The following is a 9404-nucleotide window of genomic DNA, read 5'->3' on the forward strand; positions in this document are numbered from 1 at the left end:
CCCTTCTCCACTGAGCACCAATCTCTATGGTCCCTTCTCCACTGACCATGAATGTAAAACGACCCTTCTCCACGGAGCACCTATCTAAAGAGGCCCTTCTCCACTGACCACCAAACTATGGGGTTCCTTCTCCACTGAGCACCAATCTAAACAGGCCCTTCTCCACTGAGCACCAAACTATGGGGTCCCTTCTCCACTGACCATGAATATAAAATGACCCTTCTCCACTGAGCACCAATCTAAACAGGCCCTTCTCCACTGAGCACCAATCTATGGGGTCCCTTCTCCACTGACCATGAATATAAAACGACCCTTCTCCACTGATCACCAGTCTAAAGAGGCCCTTCTCCACTGACCACCAAACTATAGGGTTCCTTCTCCACTGACCACCAAACTATAGGGTTCCTTCTCCACTGATCACCAATCTAAAGAGGCCCTTCTCCACTGAGCACCAATCTAAAGAGGCCTTTCTCCACTGACCACCAAACTATAGGGTTCCTTCTCCACTGACCATCAAACTAAAGAGGCTCCTCTCCACTGACAACCAATGTGCGGAAGCATTGTTCCAAAGACCAAAGAAAGGGAACACAATTTTCTTTTCAGGCCGTTATTATTGTTTAGTTTCATTATTATGAATATATTTGCATAATATAGAGCAACCCTGGGTGATAAATACCTAAAGTATGTCACATTCCGTATCCTTTTATTCATTCCTACATCTCAACTTCGTGTTCACGCCAACGTACCCCGAGCTGTAGATATGGTAATCAGGCGTTCCCTTCGACCCGAAACTTATTTGAAGGGTTCGTTTACATTAAAAGTTTTTGAGAGGCTGAGCTACGGCTATACGAAGAGATGAATGTGATCATCCGAAGAGAGACACGACGCATGAATGCTCTTCTGTCAAGTAGGGAGCGAGCGAATTCCAAAAAGACGACTCTAAAAGCAGTCATGTGATGCTGGCTTCCTAACATTTCAGTTGTTCCAGTGCCCTTTTACTGATGTGTACATACTGATGAGCTCCAGGCGCAGACATCCATATACCTCTCTTGCTTAAGGTTTCCCTAATTGCTCAAAACCCGAGATGTAGAGACGGGAACAAAGCGGAGGCATTTGCATGAAAAATGAAGGACCGCGCTGCCAAAAAAAAAAAAAGGGTCGCCGCGAGCTTTGTTGGACGGGTGGCTCGAACATTTCAGCTGTTTGATCTCTGCTATGAAGAGAGAACTAAAACCACGCTGTGATGCGGCGCATAAAGATGCCAGCGCTTGCATTTGGAGCCCCGTGGGCCAAAATTAACACAAAGGTTCAATGGCTTGGTGTTACACCTGAATGCCGTTCTTCGAGAGGAAAAAATAAAAAACACGCAATGCTGAATTATAATTAGACCGATGAATGGCGTCCATGGAGGTCTTGTTTTTCGAGGTTCTTCTGCGGCTTCCACAAATGACCACCTTTAAAAAGAAAACTTTAGTAAGGTGCTGTCTCAGGTTGAGCATTCTGATGGATGTGGACACCACTAGACCTCGGAAGGTAGGCTGTGGTATCAAATACCTGGATATTGACATCAACTCCTGGGAAAACCTGGCACAAGATTGATCGACATGGTCGTGTTGATCCACCAAGGTTGCCAAACATTTGAGGAGAGAATAAAAACCATAGCACGAGAGAAGCAAGCGCTCCACAAAGCCAGAGCTGCAAATGCTGCAACAGTGGTGCCCACATATGTGGCAGAACATTTCGTGCCAGTATAGGCCTTACCAGCCACCTATGGACACACCGTGGTCAGCCCATTACCTGTTAGATGTCAAGGTCCTCTTCGAACACAATGGACGAACATCATCATCATTAGAAAGACCTCACCGGGAGGCAGTGGCGGACTGACCATTTGGAAACTCGGGCACTGCCCGAGGGCCCGGGGTCAGTAGGGGGCCCCATGAAAAGCCTGGCTGTCCCCTCAGCCCTAGCCAACTGACAAGTACTAGGTGAGGGGCTCTCTCAAAGAGAGACCCCCCAGTTCAGGGGAGGAAGGGACCTGATGGCCACCCATCCCATACCATCCCCTAGTCCACCTCTCGAAGAAGTAAGACCTTACCCTAACCCCCTGAAGCACAAAACTCCTGACAGGGGGCAAGGTTCACAATTGATCCATCAATCCAAAAACCTGGCTGTTCCCTCAGCCCTAGCCAACCGCTAAGTACTAGGTGAGGGGCTCTCCAGAAGAGAGACCCCCCAGTTCAAGGGAGGAAGGGACCAGATGGCCACCCATCCCATACCACCCCCTAGTCCACCTCATGAAGAAGTAGGACCTTACCCTAACCCCCGAGGCACAAAACTCCTGACGGGGGCAAGGGTCACAATTTATCCATCAATCCAAAAGCCTGGCTGTTCCCTCAGCCCTAACCAACCGCCAAGTACTAGGTGAGGGGCTCTCCCGAAGAGAGACCCCCCAGTTCAAGGGAGGAAGAGACCTGATGGCCACCCATCCCATACCATCCCCTAGTCCACCTCTCGAAGAAGTAGGACCTTACCCTAACCTCCTGAGGCACAAGACCCCTGATGGGGGCAAGGTACACAACTGACCCATCAATCCAAAAGCCTGGCTGTTCCCTCAGCCCTAGCCAACCACCAAGTACTAGGTGAGGGGCTCTCCCGAAGAGAGACCCCCCCCCCCCAGTTCAAGGGAGGAAGGGACCTGATGGCCTCCCATCCCAACCTAGACTTCAATGTAGGCCCACACCCTCCATCCAAGTGCACAGAAACACTGACAAATGTGCATAGTGACAAACACGTGGAGAGAAAAATTATTTAAATAAATAGGCACCAGTACAAGTGCACTGGCAAGGCTTTGCCGCCTGGTGACAAAAACTGCCCCAGTTTTGACCAAAAGGCCTAGCTTTAGAGGTGCAGTGCCAAAAAAAAGAGTGGCGATGTGACCTCATTCACACAGTGGGTTTCCCAGGCCCACAGTGCTACTAAAAGCACCCCTGGGGCAACCAAATCCCAGGGGGTCACAGACACTGCAGGTTCTCTGCCTTCCCAAGCCTTGACCAGACTAGGTAGCACTGCTCAAATTAGGAGGACCTGGGCACCATGGAACCCTCCGCGCCAAGAGAGTACTACCCACCCAAACCTTGCATGGTGCACGCTCCTTGGATTCCTAAGAAAGGCTCCTCAGGACCCCATCATACCAGCAGGGGTACTGTACAGCCAGCAAGTCCTACCAGACCAGGTAGCACTGCTCAAATTCTGAGGAACTGGGCACCATCGAACCCTCCATGCCAAGAGAGTACTACCCACCCACACCTTGCATGGTTCACACTCCTTGGATTCCTAAGAAAGGCTCCTCAGGACCCCATCAAACCAGCAGGAATACTATACAGCCAGCAAGTCCTACCAGACCAGGTAGCACTGCTCAAATTCTGAGGAACTGGGCACCAGCGAACCCTCCATGCCAAGAGAGTACTACCAACCCACACCTTGCATGGTGCAAGCTCCTTGGATTCCTAAAAAAGACTCCTCAGGACCCCATCATACCAGCAGGGGTACTGTACAGCCAGCAAGTCCTACCAGACCAGGTAGCACTGCTCAAATTCTGAGGAACTGGGCACCATCGAACCCTCCTCGCCAAGAGAGTACTACCCACCCACACCTTGCATGGTGCACGCTCCTTGGATTCCTAAGAAAGGCTCCTCAGGAACCCATCATACCATCAGGGGTACTGTACAGCCAGCAAGTCTTACCAAAAGGCCAGAATGATGCCTACTAGACACCGATAAGAACAGATGCTACACTTGATCCTAGCCAAAAGGACGAGAAGAGGAGATTGATGTCCTGCTGTTGGCCCCAGAACTTTGCAAGCACCATCAAATGGGAGGTCAAAAAATCACAGCCCAAGCAACCCCTAGAAACCTCTGAAGGAACCCCATGGTTCCATGGAACCTTGGTTGAGAATGGATGCTTTATATGAGTCTTGTCCTCCTTTACGTTGATTTACCTCCCCCATGCCCGGACCTCCCCGTTTTCAATTATGGGAATTGATCCTTCAGCTCCGAAAAAAAAAACTCGACCAAAACATATAAATAGAGAACAAAGCCTTTTGGATGCTAATTATACGGAGGGGTTCAGATCGAGGAGACAATGACATTGAGCGTTCTCCTCATCTGAAGAACGAAGAATTCCTCGGCGTATTTGATCATTTCTGGTTCCAGCTGTTTCCTTCTACCTGATCGCTGTCATCCAACGTTGGGTAAGAGTCTTTTCAAACAAACAGATCCTCCATCCTCCTCCTCCTCCCAGCATGGGAGAGCCTTGTCATCACTAGACCCACGCTGAGATACACCGATAGAAATATACAAGCACGTGTAAAAGTCGACCCAGACGTTTTCGGTGCCGAAACAACTCACAGAAAACAGATGTGTCAGAATGGTGAAGGAAGGATCTCACTTTCTACTGGTTAGACTCACGCTGGGTCACAAACATCCTGAATATCGTTTATAGACGGATAAAGAAAACACTAGAGGGGGGGGGAGAAGGGATTTCGGCGGAATTGAATTCACCGTGTAGCTGCCAGACCGATCTCTCCATCGGAGGAATCTTGCAGAAGCCAAAGGGTCTCAGTTTTGCTCATTATGAGGTTTATGAGAATTTTTCTTGCAGATTTTTTTTTACATTTAGAATTTTTTTAATTTACGTATTTCTTTTGTTTTGTTTCCATTGTCTGTTTTTTGGTTTCTTTCTGTGAAACAATTAGAAAATAATGAGTCTGATTAAAGGCCGAGTTTTGGCACAAGAACAAGTCCAAAAAAAATATAAAATAAGGAAAAAAGTAAATTATAAAATAAAAAATATATAAAAAAACAAAGAAAAAATAAATAAATTGTAAAATAAACATATTAAATAAGAAAAATTTAAAATAATATCATTAATAAATATAATAAATAATAAAAATGATAAATAATATCATTAATAAATATAATAAATAATAAAAATGATAAATAATATCATTAATAAATATAATAAATAATAAAATATAAATAATATCATTAATAAATATAATAAATAATAAAATTATAAATAATATCATTAATAAATATAATAAATAATAAAAATGATAAATAATATCATTAATAAATATAATAAATAATAAAAATGATAAATAATATCATTAATAAATATAATAAATAATAAAAATTATAAATAATATCATTAATAAATATAATAAATAATAAAATTATAAATAATATCATTAATAAATATAATAAATAATAAAAATGATAAATAATATCATTAATAAATATAATAAATAATAAAATTATAAATAATATCATTAATAAATATAATAAATAATAAAAAATTATAAATAATATCATTAATAAATATAATAAATAATAAAATTATAAATAATATCATTAATAAATATAATAAATAATAAAAATGATAAATAATATCATTAATAAATATAATAAATAATAAAATTATAAATAATATCATTAATAAATATAATAAATAATAAAAAATTATAAATAATATCATTAATAAATATAATAAATAATAAAATTATAAATAATATCATTAATAAATATAATAAATAATAAAAATGATAAATAATATCATTAATAAATATAATAAATAATAAAATGATAAATAATATCATTAATAAATATAATAAATAATAAAAATGATAAATAATATCATTAATAAATATAATAAATAATAAAAATGATAAATAATATCATTAATAAATATAATAAATAATAAAAATGATAAATAATATCATTAATAAATATATTAAATAATAAAAAATTATAAATAGTATCATTAATAAATATATAAAATAAGAAAAAAATAAGAAAAAAAACAGGTTTTATTTAAATACTTTTTTATCATGCAGATGGGGGGAGGGGGAAGCAGATTTAATTTTCATTCCCCATTGAGTCCAATACATTTTTGCTAAAAAGGGGAAATGTTGATAAAACTGATTTTTAGTGGAATTATAGGAAAATTTCAAACACTCAGTTTTTCTCATCTCTACTGGAAAAAAAATTAAATGAGAACAAAAAAAGGAGTCTCTGCCAATTCTACCATGGATGTGTTTCAGAACCGGCTTTCTACGATTATGTAATTAACTGCAGATCCCAGAAAGAAACGCATTAAACTACGACTTTAATTCCATCTACTCAGACATTTTACTTTAATTACGCTGGATTTGCTGCCGAAAAATTAATTGAATGCTGACTTATTTTAAGGGCCCATTCACGCCGCTCCGGTCTGTTGCAGATTGTTTAACAGGCTTACGTCAGTGCGCAGTGAGGGGCGTGTTCATGTGTGTTGAGAAGCACCTCCACTCCAACTCAACTCCAGGGCCTAGTAACCTACTATGTTCCATTCTATTTTTTGGACCATATTAGAGATCCGTGGTGTGCTGGCGAATATGTAGCTCCAGAACGTAGTGGCCTACCATGGTCCATTCTGGCTGTAGGCCATGAAGTAGGCCCCAGAACATATTCACCTACCATGGTCCATTCTGGCTGTAGGCCATGAAGTAGGCCCCAGAACATATTCACCTACCATGGTCCATTCTGGCTGTAGGCCATGAAGTAGGCACCAGAACATATTCACCTACCATGGTCCATTCTGGCTGTAGGCCATGAAGTTGGCACCAGAACATATTCACCTACCATGGTCCATTCTGGCTGTAGGCCATGAAGTTGGCACCAGAACATATTCACCTACCATGGTCCATTCTGGCTCTAGGCAATGAAGTTGGCACCAGAACATATTCACCTACCATGGTCCATTCTGGCTCTAGGCAATGAAGTTGGCACCAGAACATATTCACCTATCATGGTCCATTCTGGCTGTAGGCCATGAAGTAGGCCCCAGAACATATTCACCTACCATGGTCCATTCTGGCTGTAGGCCATGAAGTCAGCCCCAGAACATATTCACCTACCATGGTCCATTCTGGCTGTAGGCCATGAAGTTGGCACCAGAACATATTCACCTACCATGCTCCATTCTGGCTCTGGACCACGAAGTGGACCTGCATGGCTTCGAAACGTTGCACTTTCTTTTGTGATGTGATCTTTTTGGAGTAAAAACCTTTTTTGGACCATATTAGAGATCTGTGGTGTGCTGGTGAATATGTAGCTCCAGAACCCAGTGACCTACCATGGTCCATTCTGGCTCTAGGCCATGAAGTTGGCACCAGAACATATTCACCTACCAAGTTGGCACCAGAACATATTCACCTACCATGGTCCATTCTGGCTCTAGGCAATGAAGTTGGCACCAGAACATATTCACTTACCATGGTCCATTCTGGCTCTAGGCCATGAAGTTGGCACCAGAACATATTCACCTACCATGGTTTATTCTGGCTCTAGGCCATGAAGTAGGTCCCAGAACATATTCACCTACCATGGTCCATTCTGGCTGTAGGCCATGAAGTAGGCCCCAGAACATATTCACCTACCATGCTCCATTCTGGCTGTAGGCCATGAAGTAGGCCCCAGAACATATTCACCTACCATGGTCCATTCTGGCTGTGGGCCTGAAGTCGGCCCCATAACATATTCACCTACCGTGGTCCATTCTGGCTCTAGGGCATGAAGTCGGCCCCAGAACATGTTCACCTACCATGGTCCATTCTGGCTCTAGGCCATGAAGTTGGCACCAGAACATATTCACCTACCATGGTCCATTCTGGCTGTAGGCCATGAAGTTGACCCCAGAACATATTCACCTACCATGGTCCATTCTGGCTCTAGGCAATGAAGTTGGCACCAGAACATATTCACCTACCATGCTCCATTCTGGCTCTGGACCACGAAGTGTACCTGCATGGCTTTGAAACGTTGCACTTTCTTTTGTGATGTGATCTTTTTGGAGTAAAAACCTTTTTTGGACCATATTAGAGATCTGTGGTGTGCTGGTGAATATGTAGCTCCAGAACCCAGTGACCTACCATGGTCCATTCTGGCTCTAGGCCATGAAGTTGGCACCAGAACATATTCACCTACCAAGTTGGCCCCAGAACATATTCACCTACCATGGTCCATTCTGGCTCTAGGCAATGAAGTTGGCACCAGAACATATTCACTTACCATGGTCCATTCTGGCTCTAGGCCATGAAGTTGGCACCAGAACATATTCACCTACCATGGTTTATTCTGGCTCTAGGCCATGAAGTAGGTCCCAGAACATATTCACCTACCATGGTCCATTCTGGCTGTAGGCCATGAAGTAGGCCCCAGAACATATTCACCTACCATGGTCCATTCTGGCTGTGGGCCTGAAGTCGGCCCCAGAACATATTCACCTACCGTGGTCCATTCTGGCTCTAGGGCATGAAGTCGGCCCCAGAACATGTTCACCTACCATGGTCCATTCTGGCTGTAGGCCATGAAGTAGGCCCCAGAACACATTCACCTACCATGGTCCATTCTGGCTCTAGGCCATGAAGTCGGCCCCAGAACATATTCACCTACCATGGTCCATTCTGGCTCTAGACAATGAAGTCAGCCCCAGAACATATTCACCTACCGTGGTCCATTCTAACTCTAGGCCATGAAGTTGGCCCCAGAACATATTCACCTACCATGGTCCATTCTGGCTGTAGGCCATGAAGTAGGCCCCAGAACATATTCACCTACCATGGTCCATTCTGGCTGTGGGCCTGAAGTCGGCCCCAGAACATATTCACCTACCGTGGTCCATTCTGGCTCTAGGGCATGAAGTCGGCCCCAGAACATGTTCACCTACCATGGTCCATTCTGGCTGTAGGCCATGAAGTAGGCCCCAGAACACATTCACCTACCATGGTCCATTCTGGCTCTAGGCCATGAAGTCGGCCCCAGAACATATTCACCTACCATGGTCCATTCTGGCTCTAGACAATGAAGTCAGCCCCAGAACATATTCACCTACCGTGGTCCATTCTAACTCTAGGCCATGAAGTTGGCCCCAGAACATATTCACCTACCACAGTTCATTTTGGCTCTGGGCCATGAAATGGGATCCCAGGCTACGAAGTAGCAATGAGAAAATTCAGAAGCTTTTGTTTTGCCAAAATGGTAACCTTAACCCCAACCAATACTGAAACGCTGGACAAAGTGGACCTTCGACCTTCAGATCCATTCTGATTTTAACTCTAACATGCCAGGCGAAGTGGACCTGCATGGCTTCGAAACGTTGCACTTTGTTTTGTGATGTGATCTTTTTGGGATAAAAACCTTTTTTGGACCATATTAGAGATGCGTGGTGTGCTGGCGAATATGTAGCTCCAGAACCTAGTGACCTACCATGGTCCATTCTGGCTCTAGGCCATGAAGTTGGCCCCAGAACATATTCACCTACCATGGTCCATTGTGGCTCTAGGCCATGAAGTTGGCACCAGAGCA

The 9404-nt window shown here is 43.3% G+C and overlaps 1 pseudogene; it reads right to left on the reverse strand.

Moving 5' to 3' along the window:
• Positions 1–3713: 3713 nt before the first annotated feature.
• On the reverse strand, positions 3714–3824 carry LOC149442999 (U2 spliceosomal RNA; annotated as a pseudogene).
• Positions 3825–9404: the final 5580 nt, after the last annotated feature.

This window comes from Staurois parvus, unplaced genomic scaffold (genome assembly GCF_062004578.1).
Source record: "Staurois parvus isolate SC_StPar_1 unplaced genomic scaffold, SC_StPar_1.0 ptg000880l, whole genome shotgun sequence".
Taxonomy (NCBI): domain Eukaryota; kingdom Metazoa; phylum Chordata; class Amphibia; order Anura; family Ranidae; genus Staurois; species Staurois parvus.